Source organism: Amphiprion ocellaris, chromosome 20 (assembly GCF_022539595.1).
Source record: "Amphiprion ocellaris isolate individual 3 ecotype Okinawa chromosome 20, ASM2253959v1, whole genome shotgun sequence".
NCBI lineage: Eukaryota > Metazoa > Chordata > Actinopteri > Pomacentridae > Amphiprion > Amphiprion ocellaris.
In genome coordinates, this window is record NC_072785.1 from 15,592,559 (window position 1) to 15,613,705 (window position 21,147).

The 21,147-nt window shown below is 40.1% G+C and overlaps 1 long non-coding RNA gene across 2 annotated transcripts in view; it reads right to left on the reverse strand.

The window, feature by feature from the left end:
- Nucleotides 1-7,544: 7,544 nt before the first annotated feature.
- Nucleotides 7,545-21,147, reverse strand: part of LOC111578966 (uncharacterized) — a 38,892-nt gene continuing 25,289 nt past the window's right edge. The window contains exon 3 of one of the 2 annotated variants that reach the window (XR_008600047.1): nucleotides 7,545-7,664. This is a non-coding gene — a long non-coding RNA (uncharacterized LOC111578966). Of the gene's footprint in view, nucleotides 7,665-14,865; nucleotides 15,437-21,147 lie in introns of those variants that run through there. The other variant, XR_002747037.2, reaches the window with a different exon arrangement.

The following is a 21,147-nucleotide window of genomic DNA, read 5'->3' on the forward strand; positions in this document are numbered from 1 at the left end:
GAGGCAATATTTTGGCATTAAAGTTAATGCAGCCCTTATGGCAGCTGTCCTTTGAGTGACATGATGATTTAGCAGCAGTAAGTCGCACCATGAGCTAATGTCTTGCACAGACTCAGAATGGCCCTTGTTGTGAAAGGACTTTAGCCGAGCCCCTCTTCTCCCTGAGTGGCAGCGACCCCCTCTCTCCACGCCCACTGCTTTGACTGTCAGCAGCCCCTCCTCTCCTCCCCTCTCAGCCCTAATGAGCCATCTCCTGGGGCAGGGCTTTACCCCCGCAAGGGGTAAAGAGGCCATCATGTTGCTCATCTAAAGACGACACATAGCCATGACTTCCCCCTAATTGTGTGCCTGTGTTGGCTCATTTGTTTTCGTCGTTAAAAATTCACCCTCATATTTTCCCCTCCCCACTGATAGACCGGCTGTAAGCAATTTGGGGGAGCAGATCGTTTCTACTGGCTTGGGAGAGCTTTGAGGCCTCTCTCTCTATGATGTATGGAAACACCCACAGACACGCAAACAAAGACAGACTTGCAAAACACAATAAAAATACTAAACACATAAACACTCTTCATTGTGCATACACCCAGACAAACACATACAAGTACACACACATACAAACATATGAGTGAAAGCCCCTGGGACTGTTTGCATCTGTGGCAAATTTCAAAGTAGTAAACATCAAACCCAGACTGACTGCGACCTGTAGGAGAGAAGACCTTTAGCTGGGACATTAAATATTGATGTTGTAAAGTTATGCAGATTGTTCATTGACTGGCTTCACAGAAGAAAATGGGGGAAGGGAAAAAAGTCACATCTGCCTAACCAACTCCATCTCTGGTGTAATTAGTGTGATTTCTGAATACTGTTTAAATGCACTTCCTCTTCACAACAGTTGGGTGGCAATTCCAGAAACAAACAAGCAATTGAGGGAATAATTTAAAAATGTGCTGCCTTGCTTAAGTGCTCCTCTAGAGTAATGCTTCAGTTTGCACAGAATGGATCCCATGAATGTAGACACAATTAGTCTGTAATACCTCAATCACACACTATTACGGCTGATTCAATGTAAACACGGCCCTCCCCTCTGTCACTTGACTTGGCTGTGACATTTGCCAGGTGGTGTTTGCCTTCAACATGTGAGACTATTATTAGTCTAATGCCCAAGAAGCATCCTGTTTATGTGAGTGGAGGAAATTAGGACACAAGTACACTATTCAACAGATACTGAATTTTGTACAGACCTAGATGCTACTGGTTTCAAAGAGTGATGCGAGTATATCAATTGCTCTTCATCTCAAATGTCTAGACCATTTTACATTCAAATTTCTAGGAACCTAACGCAAAAATAAGTTAAGAGAATCAAGAAAATTGATTATTTTGTCTGATTAACAATCAAAACCCATCAATTAATTCAACTCGAGAAGCTGGAACTAGAGTTCACAGAATACAAATCCTGTAGTCATAATTTCTTTCTCAAAAGTGTCACACAATGTTGATGCATTTGTTAATCTTTCCATGTTGAAACAAGCTGACATTCAGCACTGCACTGCACTCTGTATGTACGCTCATTATTATTATTATAATCTAATTTATACACCACAGAACACAGTGTTTAAATGCTAATACTGAATGTAAGATTAAAGTGTGTAAACAGACAATGTGTGTCTTAGATGGCTGCTCACACTGATTTGGATCATTATGTCACTATCTGTACAGTTTTGAAAAGGTTTTGACTGCATCGTTAACTCATGACACTATCTGATCTTGAGAAGAGCTATCTTTGGTTTGACTGATTATTATGGCTTTATCTCTTGTAATGATGGGGTAATTAATTAGCAACTTGTAAATATTAGATTACCCAACATCCATGAAGCACTGGCGGAGGGAAATAAAGGATGGTGTTTTGACTTAGAAAAATGAGAAGTTGGTGAAATACAACACTGAAAAGCATATTGGGGCTGCTCTGTATGTTGATGGTATCTGATGATGTTTTAATGTACAGACTGTTGTTGATTTTGAGTTCACAATTATGTTCATAAATAATTTACTTAAATTACTTTTTGAGTACAGTGAAATGATTCACCTGGGGTAAAGTAAGGTCTGCTTCCTGTGAAAGACATGTTTTTCTGTCAAGCAGCACTGAGATGTAAATTAATCTCAGTGTGTCATTGAGGGAGCAAGGCTCTATTGTCTCAAAGTCATTCTACCTGCTTCAGAAAGCAGGAATGTGAAGGAGAGAAGAAGGGTTAGAGAGGTAAAAGGGCAAGCAGAGACACAACTTTGTGACTCCTACGGTGCGTAATGCAGAGCGAGGAGGTGATGCATTTCTGTCACAATTTCCTTAGAAATAGTCCACGACTGTTTCCTTATCATCTCATTTTCATGTTAATGCCACATTCCACAATGTAATTTCCAGTCATTGTGAAATCTCACCTCTACCATTAGGCATGGTAGATGATATTACAGATCAAATCCAATTTGCAATAAAGATGCACAGGCTCACTGTGTGATACTTTGATGAATAAAATCCATTTAAAAAAAATCACTAAACACACCCAGGTGAGTCACCTAAATCAGATACAAGGCTGGTACTGGTGTCTGGTAAGGTCTCCATTGGCTGATGCTGTCTGGGTGCTGTTGCCAGCCCAACATTACAGTGTTATGGCATGTCCTGACCTTCTGTTCGTGCAGCCAGCCCAGCACGAGTGCATTGCTGGGAATGAGTCCAAACCAGGCGGCACCATGTGGTTAATCCCTTGATGAAACTATACTGCCAAACATACCTACAAGGTTGGCAGTGTGGAGACGCATGACAGAGACATAGCGCAGGCACCAAATTCACTATGATGTTCCCACTTTATCCCAAAGAGCTGCAACAATAGATAAATACAATGAGATAAAGAGGGAGACAGTGATACAGTGTTTTTGCCTTAGGTGAGACACCTGTTACTGTCTTGACATGACAGAGAAAACAGAGATCAGAGGAGATGCTCAAGAGAATGGGCTTGTGCTTTGTGTGTGCATAACCGAGCTCCTACTGCTGACACAGTTGCTCATACCCCCTTTAAGTCATGTAGATGCATGTGAGCATGCTTGTCTGATCACACATATACACACTCACTCCTCCAACAAGTACGATATCACATGCAGTACCACAGATGATCATAAGCTTGGGCAAAGGTCCTTTTCACATCTCTGCTCGTAGGAATCGATAGCTTTAAAAACAAAACACGGAACATTCCTCATTTTCACTCCTTTCCCTTTCAGTGATTTCTATGGATGTCAGCTACTGTAAATAAAATCAAAAATCATACAAGACACACACTCTACACTTTGAGAGAGGGTAAATCAATGCTGGCAGCCATGCTAGAATGAGCAGACATTAAATAGCGTCAGTGTCAGTTTATCTCCATATTTAGGTAAGATGATCCGTCTGACAAAACAACTGATATCTGCTGTGCCGAGTGCAAAGTACACACAGATAAAATTTAATTAGTCCCTGTTTTCAAGCGTTGTCAGTGCATGAATGGCTGTTGTGATGGGCACATGTGTCCATACCTACGGGGGATGTGCTGTGAAAGAGGAGGAGGAGAGCAAGCATTTGTGTGTGAGTGTATGTAGGTGGAGGGGATTAGCCTGACAGGCTGATTGGCATGCAGGTGGAGTACTGCTTCTACTGAATGCAGCAATATTTTGCAGCAACCCTCTGACAAGCAGGTGCCACTCAATCATGTGAGCCCTATTCAAACCCTTTTCCTCAAAGCACAGATTGTGCAGGGTTGAATAATGATTCCACCGCTGTTATCCTTCCAAAGTCCAAACAAACACACACACACGCGAAAACCAATAATCCGTTTAATAAAGAACAGGTCACACAGTCTTGGTAAAACAGCAAACTGTTCTGCCGCAATTGATAGTACAACTATATAGAAAATAAGTGAGTCCACATAAAATTGTGCATGTTAGAAAGACCTATCAGCACTTTATGTTAACTTGACGCTGCAATACGCTATGCGCCAGCAGCTGATCTCTATGCTGCTGTTGTACGATGCCTTCAGGGGAGGCTTTTGCAAGGTAGCTTCCATTCCCACCCTGCACTCACACTCAATACGGTGACAGAATGTGTCAAAGTCAGGTTCTGCTATCAAGCTCTAGATAATTGTGTGGCTTCATGGAGTGCCAGTGCATGGGGTTTAAACTCGCCTTGAGCTACAGGTACCCCACAGCACTGTCACAGCCAAAATGACAGAAAAGAAGAGAAAAAGAGTGAAGACACTGAGTGTGTTGCCTTGAGGGAATAATATAACCTTTCTTAACGGGTCCCTTGTTGAACAGTATTTGAGGGATTTAATGTGGGATACAGCAGGTAATTCAGTGAATAAAACAACTCTGGTTTGACAATACAGGATGGATTTTTTTTTTTTTTTACTGAAGAGGTCTGTAACACATTTCAGTGATACACAAACCATTTACCAGTGACTTATGTTCAAGATCTTCACTTTATATTTTAAATGGTCTCATACATGAGTGGAAACCAATTGTGGTGACAACTGTATCAAAGACTTTTCAAAAACAAACTGACAGTGAGCTAGATTGCAAACTGACACCTCTATAGCCGATCTGACAGAAGCGTCCACCTTTCGACATCCTGGCCGCTATCCAGTTTATCATTATCACTCCTCTCTCCTTTCTTTCACTTGCTTCTTCATTGGTGCTCAGCCCATGCAGTAACATCTGACTCTGTCGATCTCTGAGGTTAACACAACGTTTAATGACAGAAAGTTGACAGTACAATTTCTGCCAGTAAAGCACAGAGAACAGACGAGAGTAACTGAAATTTTTAACTCTCAGTGAGGTAAATAAATTAAACACTGCATTTGTGGCTTCTATAGATTGTAACATGGAACCTTATCAACACCTCAGCAACCTGCACTATCACAGCAGTTGTGTAATAGAAAAAGCTATAGTCAAAGACAATACAAAACCAGCGTTCTGCTCTGCAGGTCAGTGTGCTTCCAAAAGAACCACAGTATAATGTTTCAACAAAATCATGCATTAACATTTTGCATTTCCTATTTATAACTGTAGCTTTAGTGACACACCCTAATGCACTGTCTATAAAAAGTGTTTTTTCCCCTTTAATTGATTTTTTTAACATTGAATCATAAAGCCAACTGTAATTAAATATAGTGTAAGTAGTGAATATATAACTGCCCTTAAGTCAGTATTTAGTTGATGGTATTTAATAGACGTGCCTTTGTCTATTACAGCACTGAACCTGTATGGACAGGTCTCATTCAGTCTTGAGCATCTGGACACTGCAATCTTACCCCATTCTTCTTTGCTAAACTGCTCAATCACTGTTAGGTTGCCCATGGATCATTTGTAAACAGCTCTTTTGTAGTCAAGAAACAAATTCTTAATTGGACCGAGGGACCAGAATCTGACTCACCCACTCCAGCACATTCACCTTGCTGTCTTTAAACCATTTCTGCTTTGGTTGTATGTTTTGGGTCATTGTCTTTCTGGAGACAAATCCTGTCCTAGTTGTCTTGCAGGCTATATCAGGTTGTCCTCCAGGAATTCCCTTTTTCTTTGCTGGTTTCATATTACCATCTACCATTACAAGCCTTCCAGGGTCTGCTGTCGTGAAGCATCCTCACATTATGATGCTGCCCCCATCATGCTTCACGGTGGGGATGGAGAGTTTATGATGATGTACAGTGTTTAGTGTGATGGCCAAAAGCTAAATTTTTGTCTCATCAGTCCAGAGAGACTTCTTCCAGCTGACTTCAGTCTCCCACATACTTTCTAGTGAATACTGGCAGAGACTTGATGTGAGGTACTTTCAACACTGACTTTATGTTTGCTACTCTCCCATAATGCTTTGAGAGGAGAAGGACCTGCGCAACAGTTGTTGTATGCACAACATGTTGTATGTCTCCTCTCGTCTCAGAGGCTGAAGCTTGTATTTCCTTTAGAGGAGTCATAGGTGTCTTGCTGGCCTCCCTCACTAGTCTCATTTTTGCACTCAGTTTTTGAGAACAGCCTGCTTGAGGCGGATCTATGCATGTGCCATATTCCTTCTAGTTCTTAATGATGGATTTAACTGTACTCCAAGGAATATTAAGTGAATTTCGTGTATCCATCCTCTGACTTATGCTTTTCAATAACATTTTCACAGTATTGCTTGGAGTGTTGTTCTGTCGTCATTGTGTAGTTGTAACCAGAAGTACTGTTTCACAGGCTTCCCTGTAACTCAACAGGTTGAGTGGGCGACCCATAAACAGGGGCTATAGTCCCTATAGTTTGCTGCATCTCTTTCCCCCACTCTTCTCCCCATATTTTCTGTCTCTCTCTCCACTGTGCACTATAATAAAGGCAAAAAGGCCAAAAAATGACTTATAAAAGAAGTACTGTTTCTCCAGGGACTGGACCTTCCAGATACAGGTGTCTTTATACTACTATCACTTGAGATGCATTCACTGCATTCAGATAATCTCCATTTCGCTAATGGTGAAACTTCTAGCACTAACTGAATGCACCAGTGTTGAAATAGGGGAGTCATTTTAATTATTTGGCATTATTTTGTAGAAATGTTTTCACTCTGACATGTAGGAGACATTTTGTAAATTCTTATCAACAATGCAAAATTAAACTGACAATGATTCAATGCTGAACAGCGATAAAAGGAGGAAAGAAGCATGAATACTTTTTATAGGCACTGTCTATGTTTCATGATACAAGACTTGAAATCTTTGGGGATTTTGTGCCAATACCATGATTTAGCTTTAATATGTGCACTTTTGTTTTTGAAGCATGTTTTAAAAGCTGAGTGGAATAAATTAATACTCTTGGCTGACTGGTTATTATATACATGTTAATCAGGGGTTTGTTTCCTAAAATGTTTTTGTGTGTAATTTGTTTTTTACATGTATCAGCAGTTGTTTTTAAAAAATATCAAGTTACTGTGATATGCTACTGAACTGAAAACTCCTAAAGTATAAATAAAATATTTTTGTCAGTGTTTCCCAGCTCTGCTTTATTCTCCTGATTTTTTTTTCTAATATCTACACTATTTCAAAAGGAAATCTTTCTTGATGGGAAAGGATTCAGTGTCTTGTCATAGAGTAACTGCTTTAGTTTATAGCCCTGCCAGTATTCCAGATCCTGAGGGGCTCGCAGTAACATGCTGACACCATTTTATCCATTTAGTTGAAAATGAGAGGAGAGTACCTTGCAGTTTTATGATCTTATCCCACTTGGCGAGATTTCTGTCGCTCCTGGTATGCCTCACGCCCAGGGCATGGAAACTAGAAAATATGCTCTTGTGCTCTGCCTCCCTCTCTCTCCGTCTATGCATGCGTGTTACAGTTACAAACACCTACACAAAAATATTTGTCTGCACACTAAAATATTTGTGTGTGGGCGTTGCAACCCCTGAGTGCTTGCTCTTTGCTTTAAAATATAGCAGAATCGCTGTACCTGTCATCTCCAAGCATCTCAGCAAACGCTGTTTACCTGTTCCTGGTATCTTTCCCTCCTGGACTGAATGGTCCACTATGTGCAGAGTGAGTCAGCAGATCACAGAGGAAGGCAGGCTTCAGGTTGAGTGCTGGCTGTGTTTAGAGACAGAACCAAAGCTTGGCTCTGTGATGAGTGACCTGTAAAGAGGTGGCGACAGTCAGAGCCACATACCTCCTACAGCAGTCGGCTACAGTCAGATGCAGCCCAATAGTTTTTTCTTTCATGTACAACCACAACTCCAGTGGCATCAAATACAGAAACTGTTGTGGATAAGTTGCTCCTAAGGTTAGTGCATTCTTACTTATGATTTTTGTGGCTATATAGCAACAAAACTATACTTGCTATAAATAACTAGCCTTATATTAAACAAGCTTAATAAAGAAAACACATAAAATATATCACATTCTTTAACTTCATTGTAGAATTCAATAATACCTAAATATAATGTAAAAGACGGACAAATTAATAGATGAAGACAAGCCCGCTGGAATAACATTTCCACTATACAAGACTTAAACACTGACTGTACACCACTAGCTTATCCAGGTATTTAAATTTAGCAATTACACAGGTTCCATATATTTTACGAGTTTGAAGAAAAAAAAACTGTGGCCAGGATTGCCAGCTGTTCAAATCAAACCATTTAACCAAATGTGCTACTCTGAGTAGGACATTCATTATATACATACATACAATTGCGATGCAAACGGTATATAAATCTATGCAGGTGCAATGTATTCATAGCTCAAAACAAAAGGCCTCCAGAAGTTTCAAATAAACCTATAAACACGGGGTTGGAAGGTGAGAGAAGGGGTGTTGTTGTGCTAAGAAAAATGCTGTGAGACAAAGAGAGGTGCAACACCAAAAGTCTATGAGTGTACATGTCATGACACTCTGAGCTGAGGACGGTGGGTGTTCTGCCAGACTGTAAATCTCTACCTGAGCTCCCTCGGGCTCTCTCAGTGGGTGACAGCTCCAGACCTTGTCTAACCTACTCCACACATCCTCCTCTATGCACACAAGTGGACAAAATATAAACACTCATGCATAATAAATGCAGAGGCAGGATGACAGTTACTGTAATCTCATATCCGCGCTGGCAGTTAATCAAAACTTCCTGCATATAATCATCACAGTAACAGAGAGAAGAGTGTCTGAGGTGAAACTTAATTATTTGGTGCCTGTAGTTATAAGATTTTTTCACATGAACAAATTGTGTAATTGTGTTGATGAGAGAAAAGATATACTTGAGACTGACATTTAATTAACACAGTGATTATTATCCATGACCTTTAACATTATGCACTACCTGCAGTAGTAAGTCTAAGATGAAAATGACAATAAAGCTCTCCAAAAAGATTCACAGGAATTATCAGTATTTCTACCAGTTACTCCTGATAAATTCTATCTTATTTTGTCATAGTCAGGAAGAATTAAAGCCGCCGAATGCTCTGGTGCAGGGCAACACTGTGTCACTGCTGGCAAATCCAAGGTTTGATTCATACATGCAGAAGGTTCAGCCAGACAAAAGGGCACAAAGAATTTCTGCTTTCTGCTGTCAGTGGACTAAATCAAAGGCTATGGTGAAGATTTGCTATTTCCCCAAGCGAAGCAGATGTACAGACCACCATACAACCCACAAGACAACAGACTCTGATTTTCTTCTTCACCACAAATGTAATAATCATTTACTGCTGCAAGTGACAGGTCGGCTTTGTAACAGAAATGTATGTGCCTGTTTATCCTCCATCTGTGGTGGCATCTGTTTCATATTGTTCTCGCTGTCTGTTTGCCAGTGTCTGACATCAACACATTCAAATGTTATTTTTGTCTGAATACACAAGAGGGAGGGAGATAGCCTGTGCCTGTGTGTAAGGTTTGTTTGGTTGCGCCTACCAATTTTCGATGACATTTTCTAATTATATTTATTGAAATGCCTGTCGAGTAAGTGGTATGTTTTTGTAAGCTCCAAGAAAAAATGACTGCCCTTTCACTCTCATTATTGTGTTTTTCTCAAAAGAAAAGAAAATGAAACTCTTCATTTGTCAGTGTCAGGTGGAATTGCATATAAAAATCACTTCTGCTAAAAGCCAGGGCCACTGTGAACCTTATGTCTTCCATGTTCAATCTTCCACAAGGTCGGGATCCTGTCAAGTTCAGTGACCCCAGTCAAGAGTCAAGATTATGGTCACAGGACATAGTGTGTTTTGGATGGATCTCCATCTGTGAACTGGCTCTGAGGTCATGGACAAGACACTTCAAAATTTATTTGATAGCAACAGTGTACTATGCTCTGTGCAGCCATTCAACTACTTGCCTCGGATTGCTGTGTGGTAGGTCATGCAGTCATAAATTTCAATCCAAGACATAAAACTGTCCAATCGAGACCACACAGCTACTGTGCAGCGGTGGTTTTCCTCTTTTCTGCTTTTAAATGCACCATCATTATATCTTAAAAAGACATATAACTAGGTTTCTTTCATGATTTATGTTTTTTGTTAGAAGTGCTAAACAATATTTCAACTAAACCATAAGCACAGCAGCCTGAATCATAATCAAAGTATCATTTTCTCTGAAATGCTAGCACTCCTTCACATACATTTTGCCGTTAAGCATGGTCCAGATTGAAGAGTAATGAAGCCTATGAAATCTAAAGGGGTGCTAGCCACGCCAAAAGAATAAGAAGTGGGATTCACCACACACCATTTCACACATTCTGGACTCGGAGCAGTCGGAGAATGAATGTCAAAGGTATGTGCTGTTGAAGAAACCTATGCATTTATACGGGCTTAACCCTCACTCAATAAAGAGGGGGATGGTGCACTGTGCCAACCATGAAATTAACTATTTCAGAGACATGTGAGCTTGAAGAAACCCATGCTGCTCCACACACCTGTAAGGCTACAAATTCCAGTTGAATTAAACCCAATGCAGACATACAGTCATGGCAACAAAAAATAGATTCTATGCAGTAGATACAGCAGGGTACTGTCATTTGATTTGCTTTTTATCACTCCTTGACTTCAAAAAAAAAAAAAAAAAAAAGTGCACCTGCCAAAAATGGTGCATGACTTTGTACACCTATTTCTCTGCTGACAGACTAACTACCTAATATCATGTCTAGACTTTCTGGTAAGACCACCTTTTCATTTTTATGCCCAGAGTTAGGTGAGAAGATTAGGAGCCAGCAGCTGCTTATCTCAGCTTAGTGTAAAGACTGGAAATAGGGAGAAATTGTGAGTATGCCTGCACTTACATGTAAGAAAATTTTACTTATTAAAACCTCTAAAGCTCATTTTAGAACATGAAATATCTTGTTTGTTGATAAGTTTCTGTTTTACAGTGTATGCACCTGAATATTTGTAGGCCAGGACAAGTAATTACCTGTTGTTTCAGACTGTAGTGTGTTAGACATATTTTCTACCATACAGACAGGAGTGGAATCAATTTCATCTAACTCTAAGAAAGAAAGCAAATAAGCACATTCTCAATTTTCAGATTATTAATTTATAGAAACAACTAGTACATTTAGCTGTGTGCAGCTGCAACCAGTCTTTTATCTACAATTTTGCTTTCCTGTGTTTTTGTACAGAGCCCATGATGTCCCTCAAAGTCCTATGATGCTAAAAATTAATTGTGACATGTTGAGAGTCTGGGAAAAGGATTAGAGTCATTTAAATCTGTGCTGTGGGTCAAACAAAGGCTACATCCCTGCAAACTCAATAACGAATGCTGTGATTTAAAGAGTCATGGCACCAATTAACCAGAAAGTTTTCCTGTAAAACAGAGGAAGTGACAGGAATGAGCTGGGCTTAGTCATATCAGCCAGGCGGAGCTGTTCAGCCTTCCTGTCATCTGTTCTCATCTAGTGCTGCTGTGCGTTTGCATTGTAGCACTTGGTGTCATTACGCTGCAGACAGAGTAAAGAGATGTGAAGGGGCCAGTTTTACTATGCAAAGCTGTAAACCTCCTTTATGGTGACTTTCATAAAGCTCTTGCTAGTCTGTCACTCTTTATCCTCTTAGCAGCCAACAGACCACAGTTCGACCACGACCTCTGATCTCACTCGTACTTGCTATTTGCAGCTTCTGCCTTTGAATTCTTGAGTCCAGCTGGAGTCCAGGAAGTTGAACGCTCAGTCTTTGAAGCTGGGTGTGATTAACACATAATAACTACTTTCTTTTTAACTAATTATGCTAAAAATGATCCAGTGCTCCAACAGCATAAAACAACTGTTGTATGGTTATATTCACACAGGCCGAGCTGATTTTATGTGACAGCTTTTTGAGGGGAAAAAAAATGCTCCTCCTTTATGTGGCTATGCCCCTGTGAATTTATAGACCCTGCTGCAGTTGTGTTATTGCTTACAAAGGTGACTAATGAGCATGAGGTGAGAAGTGAAACTTGTCATTAGAGTGAAGAATATGAGGAACAAGCTGAGAGGGTCAAGCCTTGTGTGAATGGAAACAGGGATTGTGATTGAAAGTGCCGAGTAAAACTTGAGCTATGGGGTTGTGATTATACTGAAAGGACAGACATTATGGCCCTGCTATCATATAACACCTTGATTGCATGTCTGTCACTTCCCTGTCAGACTCACTGCTTCATCAGAGGTCTTTGTCTGGTACAAGTACCCCATTTGGTCATGGGTCCCTTCCCTGGGGACCACAGAGGACCACAAAAAAACTGGTCAGTCTAAAATGGCCAAAAATGTAATATTTTGTGAGGCCTTACAGATTTATACCATAACTGTAGGAGCTAAACTGACAGAACGAGTGACGAAATTCCTTAGAGCTCCTCTGATTATTACTACTGTATGATTTATTAATGCAGACATTCAACTAGCTATAAACATGATTTCATAAAACTGTAGCTTAAGTGTTTGAATAACATTATTCATTGCAATACATTAAATTGCACGGGCAGCATAGTTAGCTGGTCTGTCCTTTGTCCAAACTGAACTTTCTAAATATCTGTTGGACAGACAGTCATGCCCTTCTCAAGATGAATTAATAACTTTCCCGACTTTTCATCCAGTGTCACCATAAGGTCAAATTTTCCATTTGTTGGACATTTTGCCTTAAGAACAATTACCTGCAAATGTGACATTTCTATCAGCCAGATGTATTTGTGCTATTTATCAAATGACAGCACGCCAACAAGCTAAATTAAGATAGTGGACATATCATACCACCTTAATAACAGTATGTCAGCTATTGCCACTATGGGCATGTTAGCATGTTGATGTCAGTATTCAATTCAAAGCACTATTTGCAAAACTTTCTTACTGTTGTGGTTGTTTTCACAACAAACTGAATCTGTATCATATTAAATATATCAAATTGTGTATCTCTGAGTAACATTTGATATCATTGTCACATTCACTGCTCCAGACCCCTGTAAAGCATTTGCCAAAACTCAAAGGATTGTTTCACATCTTCTTTTTTTCAGAAAATCAAAGTTTAAATAGCCTAAATAGCACATGCCTTGAAATGACACTTTTTTAGTTTATGAAGAAGTGCTTGTATTTGACACATTGATCATTGCACACATGAACTGTGATGTCAACACAGTGCCATAATCTATTATGCTCGTAATTAACCCATACTACCACACTATACAGCATGCCAAAAAACGTAGTGTGTTCCAATACATACTATGTCAAATGCAGTATGCCAAAAATACCAGGTTGTCCTTCTAAATACAGTTGAACTTTGCAGTATGCAAGCCAGCATGCTTTTCTGGCCATTATGACCTACAATCATCTGCACAGTTGTCACTTACATCATGATGCCTCAAATGAGTATAAACAAGCAGGAACAACTGACAGAAAGACCCACTGCAGACCGCAATGAATACATGAGAGAGGTGTATTAAAATAAGTGGAGTATTCTGTCCCAGTAGCATGCATATGGAATGAAACAGTACTTTGAAAGGGCAACTGTAGAATGCAAAAAAAGCAAAAGGACAAACTATGTGACTGAAAATGCAGCCAGTAAGCTGGTGGGACCCACTGGTGTGATTTGTAGTTAAGGTTAGAGTAGGCTATGCAATTGGTTATTAGGGTTTGGTTTGGTTTCCAGTTGTTGCAGTAATATCCATTCACAAGTTCTGTGTCAATTGGAGAATACCCATGGTACCACATTAATGGATTATAGAGATGCCTGTATTAACCGACTCACTTCTCCATCTCGTCCAATCTGTATATGCCCCAACTATGAAACACAAACCAGGTTACAAAAACTGTCTGGTTTGTAACCAGCCCAAACGACATCAAAACACACCATTCTGATGATCCATGGAGAAGAGTGAGAACAGTGAAATAAACTTAGACTTAACAAGCACACTTGTCTGACAAGTCCCCTGATTAGGAAAGTGATTTTTCTGTTACTATTTTCTTGGACATGTGTTGCATATTCTGCGAATTGGTTGTTTGTCATAATGGTCATGTTTTCGCTTTCCATGCAGTATGTGCAAATAACTGCTCTGTATCTGGTTTCCTGAAGCCAAAGTGTGCCCACATGACTGACACAGCTTCTTTATTCTTAACCAGCTCTTCTTCTGCATTCATGTAACCCTCTACCTGTAACCCTCTACCTCTCTACCTCTTCTGTCCCTCTCAACCCGCCTGGCCAGCAGGCAGATGGGTCCCCCCACATTAGAGCCGGGTTCTGCTCGAGGTTTTTTTCCCTGTTAAAAGGGTGTTTTCCTTCCTCCCTGTCGCCTTTTGGCTTGCTCTGGGGGTCAGGCATATGGGTTCTGTAAAGCGTCTCGAGACAATTTGACTGTAGTTGGCGCTATATAAATATAATTGAATTGAATTGAATTGAATGTTTCTCTAACACTGGGCTGATTTCTCCTGTTCTTATTATCACTCACAGTTGAGTTACTTGGTTAGCTACTAGTAAGCATGGCAATGGCATTCATGTATGGCCATGCATCAGTGAACCCAGAAACTGCTGGCACACACTGGCCGTTTGTTAGAAGGGTAAGCTGTGATTTACTATTAAGGTTACAGGTAAGTTAACACAACAGCAGAGCATCAAGGTTAAGCTGAGTGAAAGACTTAATTTACCTACTATATCAACACAAGAACAACTCGGTCAGTGAGAAAGTAGCAGTGAGTTATTTGATTAACTTACTGCAGGTTTTGAGGCTCATTTAAGAGTGCACATCAATTTTTCTAATCTTGTATTTCTGTACCTTTTAAGTATTAACTCACCTTTAAGAAGTGGAAGTTTTTGTCCACTAGCATTGTAGGCCAGAACAGAACTGGGGGTGAACTGATATTAAAAAAATACAGTTTTTGGTTAAGTATTTTAATAAGATGCAGATTAAAACCCCATTTTGAACTGAGTCACAGAGCAAATCATGTTCAAATCGCTTCTCCTCTTAATGCTTTCAATAAAATGCCTCACAAATTGTTAAGGGGTTATGGGGTGCCACATCAAAATGACAGAATAATTACAGCGAGGGCAATTTCAATGGTATAAAAAAGAAATCTGAATATAGAGGCCAAAAAGGTGGACACTCCGCATGATGTAGCAGTTCTTATATTTTACGCTGCAGTCCGTCTCCAAAATAACAGCAGATAACAGCTTGCCAGAACATTTATTTTTAAATTAGGGCATAATTTATAGTGCACTTTTGCTCTGCATTTTCATTCTCTTTATCATTAGTGTTTATAATGCTCAGACACCACATTCTGGTCCCCACCCAGGAGGTCTGGCCCTCCCAGTGACCTCAGTGTACTCCGTGGGACTAAACAATGATGCTGGGTCACCTCCTCATGGCCCAAGACAGATGGCTGGCTCCTCTCGGCGGTCGCCACCATGGCCAAGGTCACCTCCCCTGCGCACGGTGCACCTGCACCCCGACACCATCATCCCCATCTTTATTCCTGCTCCACCTAGGACACACCAGTGTGCACACCCCCACATGTTCACAAAAGAGAAAATGAACCATTTAGATTCTGCTGGTAAATGTCACACCTACAAATAACTGTGACAATACAAAACCCCTTAGGTTTGAGAAAGCTTCATAGTAGAATATTTTGATCAGTTGATGGATGCATTGCTAGTCACTTTCAGTTATGAAGGCTTGGTGCAAGCTTAGCAAAATACAACAGAATGGAAAAAGAATGAAAAAAATGGTGAATAATGTGTTAAATTACAACAGATGCCACCCCAGCAATACCTTGAATCAATTGGCACCTGTGTCACTCTAAGAAATGCTTCACAGCAGACCACTGAAGAGGGGGAGTAGTATTGACGAGAGGCTGTGATCCATGAGACAGGCTACCTGTCACCGTCACAGGAGTACCTCCCTCAACCATTCAATACAGCAAACCATCAGATCAATGTCCACAGACACAATCCTCCCCCTGCAAAACTAATTATCTGAACATTTTATACTGCCAAGTCCTCTCCACGCTTTGTTTATGCAGGCTGCAATTAGTGAAATAGTCAATAAAAAGCTGGGGGAGGTACCAGTGACGGAGGAACAATGGGCACTAGGTGAGAGGTGGAGTCTTAAGAAGGCTTCCACTGCAAAGACAGCTACAGCAGGCAGGATGCACAAAGGCAGGGCTGAATGTGTGGCAGCACAGACTGCACATTGGGAATTTTTCATGACACCAAGATCTGAAACGAACTGTTCCTGTGAGTTTCTCACAAGCCATGTCCGAGCGTGGTGCCAAAGTGGTCTGTTCTGTAGCATCAATTCCCCAGAAGTGTGGCACTGGTGGGTCTTTATATCACTTCGGCATGCACAATTAAGTTGCTGTGAATATTTATGACAGGTTTAAAGGCGTCTCTCTCGGTCCCCCAGGTGTCACAAAGTGGCTGTAATCAGGATTCAGGAGAGTCTCCTGCTTTCTGTCGATAGCCTGCTTGTCACCTGAGAGCCGTAAAATCCCGAGCTTCACTCTGCTTCTAAAGATCTGGTTAAGCAGCTGAAAGCTACAGTACAGCCTCTCCTTCTGCTGTTACCATCATTAATTCTCCATATACATGGATGAAGTGTCTTTCCACAACAGTTTAGTGCAGTTTTCTCAAAATTGTGAGCTATTAAACAGATGGTGAGGATAAAAAAAATGTTGATACAAAGGCATTGTTAGAATTTTAATATATTAATCTATGAGGCTCTAAAATCTACTGGAGAAAACAATGTAACAAACATCAGTGATTGTAAAACATTCAATACAAAACCTATTATACAGTAAGTTCTGTCTCTGTCTCTGCATTTGTGAATGTGTGTTTAATGCATTTCTGCAACGCAGCAGGAGGGAGAGTGCAAAAAGATTTAAATTAGACGTCTTTTTTCCACAGGGATAGAACGACTGTTTCTGTTCACGGCGGGTCTAAGGCCTACCATCTGTCAATGGAGCTATTTTGAGTAAGTCTGACGTTTGCCCATGTGGTTGAAATTCTGGAGGCAGATTAGGGAATTTAGTTCTGTAGCAAACTCACTCCAAATCCTTATTGTGATGTTCATCTGATAATTTAAAGACAGTCAGTTTGTCACTGAGCACTGTAATGGTCGTGAATGGTGACGCTGTAACTGTGGCATAGCTCATAGATCTCCATGTTAACAGTGGAGCAGTCAGTGTTTAATTTTCCTCCGGAGAGCTGCTAAGCCTCAGCCACCAGCTTGTAAAGACCTAAAGACCTACTCATCGCAATCCGTGTGCAGTCATATCTTTAATTAAATTAAAACCTTGATTTCCCTCAACTGAGAGTTGATTTCCTCCTGGTATAATTATGCTGGTCTAAAGTGCATGCTGGTGTGTTTGGTCACCAGCAGATGATCTATCCAGAGATCATTGATCCCTGACCGTCATGGCCAGGAGCATTTAGTACCTTGGTTTACATCCTTCTATAGGGTGTCCAAGACTCTGCCATGCACAGTCACTCTGAAGCTCAATATCCTAATAATAAGAGCATATTGTTATCTATTACTTTCACAGAGTTTACAAATTACAGTTTCAAACAAATCATGACATCAGATTTAGTATTTGAAATTTAAAACTACTGCTCACCAATTAGTGTTTTCCTCTGTGAAAATAATTAATCTGGACTTGAAATTGAGGATGATGCTTTTTAATGCTTGTTCTGTAGTAAATTTGTATTAAATGGCTTTATTCTCTGAAATAACACAGGCTTTAGATTCCCTTCTGAAACTTGCCAGTGTGACATGGATCATATCTCCATCGCTGAGTTTTGTAATGATTAGTCTTTATTCAGACAGAGCCGAGCATTGTCTAAGGAGAACTGGCTGAACTTTTCCAGTGTCAGCTCACTTTGTCCCGTGGATGATGGACTATAGTTGGTAACAATTACCAATATTGGATTTTGGCCCATTGTTCAGTTCTGTCCAGACTGATTATTACTGGTGGTTTTAATATTCATTTGGATGGAGACTGAGCTTTTTGCAAGGAAATTTACACACTCTGAACTTGCTTTTAATTGGCACCTTAGCATTGAGTCTTTCTGTGAAGGTTTTATTTTTTTTTTTTACTTCTGCCTTTGCTGTGTCTTATTCAATCTATACTTTTACCTTATGCTCTCCCATGTTGTCACAGTATTACCAGCTCTTGCTAATCGAATTTCTGCAGAGAAATGATCTCCTACCATTAACTTTTTCTTGAACCCACATTATTAGCTAGGCTCTGTATTCAAATTACATTCCTGGATGAATTACAGTATTTACACTTTTAAACACAAATGGCATAAAGTGGACAGTTTGTGGAAACCAACAGGACTTCACGTTCAACTTCTATGGTCAACTCTGGTCACATCTTATAACATCTCTAAATTTCCCTTTAGTGCAGACATTCAGAAAAAGTAGTTGCTGAGCGCCTAACAAATAACACCCTTAATAATTTTCTGTCTTCAGTAGAGTCCACTCTACTGACAAAGGTCTTCTCAGGGCTTCAAATGACATTTTTAGGGAAAGTGATGCTTGAGAACATTACTTTTTTTCACCTCTGAGTTCATCTTTTGACACTGTAAATCACCATATTACGATTGAGAAGCCGAGGTACTGGGAGGGCAACGGATCAGCCTTGCATTGCTGTTCTATTTATTTCATAAGTATTATTAGTAGTAATTGTTTGTAATTCATTTTTAAAAATGGTCACGGGTATCTCACTGTTAAATAAGCCACCAAATGTGCAGGTATATAGGTTAATAAGGTATAAATATAGACTTTGCTAAATAATATATGGACCCCCTTTTTTCCATTGCAGCCTCTATTTTTCTGTCATCATCTGCCACCCTTTTGGTGTATTTTAGGGTTCTGACCTGTGCTTCTATAAATAAATTTTACGACTTTGTGACCAAGTCTGTATACTTCTGTCTAGTCGTGTCATGTTTCTTTCTCAAGCAGCCTTCCCAGAGATTCAGTTGTATCTTAACACCCTTTCAAACTATGGATTGGATGAGATTTGGATTAAAAATGCTCAGTGACTTAGTGGAAAAACGCATTTGTTGCCTTTCTAAGTGGAATTCAGCTCTGGATGAGGTTCTATTCATTTGGACAGCAGCAAAAAGGCATAGACTTAAGTAATATACATTTCCTTGCAATGCTTGCTACTAAATGTGGCTACTTTACAAACACTAGATTAGACCTTTAGGTGTTTGAAACCAGTCTCAGTATTACAGATTTCAAATTGCAACGCTGACAGTGTGCACAGTAGGCTACATGCTTTTTTTGACTTAAATTCATTTAATAGATTTTTTTTTCTTTTTTAATTGTTTCCTTTCATGCATAGTGGGTAAACAGTGCATGGCTAGCTGACTAAGTTGCACTGCCCTACAGGTATGCAAACAATTAGGAAAGCTTCTCTGTTTGGTATTATTCCCTCCAGTCTTTCTGCTGAAGGCAGGAGAGTGGTGGTGCCTTTTAATCAGCACCAATGTAGGAAGCTCCCATGTGTGACCCAAACCCCTCAAGACAATCTAAAAATTAGTCAAGAAAAATAAGCGTTACCCTTGCTTTTGCTCACACTCCCTCACAATCATTTGGCTTTGCTTCTTTTGCTTTCTACCATTGCTCTGTAGCATTAGGTTGGCGAATCTAGCCTTAGTGTTATCTCCAGACAGCAGCCTTGGCAGTGACGGTCAAAGTGTGAAAAACAAGATCCTGTCTGAAATACAACCCCAGAATGGAGCTTTACCAAATGCCAGGTATACCTCAGATGTCTCAGACACATTCAAAAACATCAAAATATTGCCATAGAAGTGCTTTAGATATCTGTGAGCAGCCATCTCTTCATCCATCCATTTTTCAATGGCTTATTCCATTCAGGATCACTGGAGCTAAAGCTTATTTGAGCACAAACTACACAAAAGGCAGGTAGACATCTTGCACAGGCAACTAGTCTATTGCAGGGACAATAAAACATTTTATATTCTTAGTGCTGTGTGTTTTGTTGTTTTTTTTGGTTCAGATCCCCAGAACAAATCACATTAATAGTCAGGAGTTTTTTGCATAATTTGTATGCAATCAAAACAAAGGGTTTCCCGACTCAGTTTCCTGAAATTCTCAGCATAACAGAAGGAAGCATCCTCCTCCCCTTATCTTAGAGGAAGACGCTCTTTGTTCTGAACACAGTGGTGAGAATCTTTGACAACATCAAAGAGTTACAGAGAATTTCTCCAACCGCAGTGCTAATGAGAGACGACCGTTCTGCACGAGTGTGATTACAGCAGCTTCATTAAGGGGTGAACAGATATTGTGTCTTTTGCTTTGGAACTGCTGCCTTTGGGAGCTCCTCTTCTGCACATAACTCACATCCACTGAAGATCAGGTCTGTCGGTTTGAGTGACTGGGTTAAAACACTACTCTGATGACTTCTGATCTTTTAGGAAGACAATAATGAGGGCCTCGTACTGATAAATCTTTAGAAGATAAGGCAAGCATCTTGAAAAAGGATGACATGTAAAATCAGCATCCCACTAAGAAACTTTTTTATCTGGAAAAACTGTCCTCGGGGTGAAAGGATCCAGTGTATGCAGCTGAGCTGTTTATTATTGCCTTGAGAGCTTCAGAGCTGTTCACTCAAAACAGAGAGGAAGGGGAAAAACAAAAGGGACTCAGTTAACATTACATGTCACAAAAACATAAACCCAACAAATCACAGGAAACCAACTGAGAGCAAGAAATGAGAACTTGACCCTGAATTTTTTTCCTGCACTGAGACACACCAGTAAGAGTTTATTTGCACCACAGACTTCAGCAGCCATGCATCACAGCATCTAGCCTCTGTATTTACAGCCTGGTCACCTCGCACTGATATTAATATGGATTATTCTGTAAACTTGGTCTTTGTAATTTATCGTGGTTTATGGTTAGATTAATTGTTTGACCTTTTTGGCCACGTGTGTTGGAATCTCTCTCTCTCTCTCTCTCTGTGTGTGTGTGTGTGTGTGTGTGTGTGTGTGTGTGTGTGTGTGTGTGTGTGTGTGTGTGTGTGTGTGTGTGTGTGTGTGCGTGTCTGAGTGTGTGCATTTGTCTGCATGTGTGCAAGAAACAAGAAGATTAAAAGAAAAACCGAATCTGTTAATTCTGTTTTGCACAATTTCTACAAATCTCATCATAAACAATTAGAAAATAGCA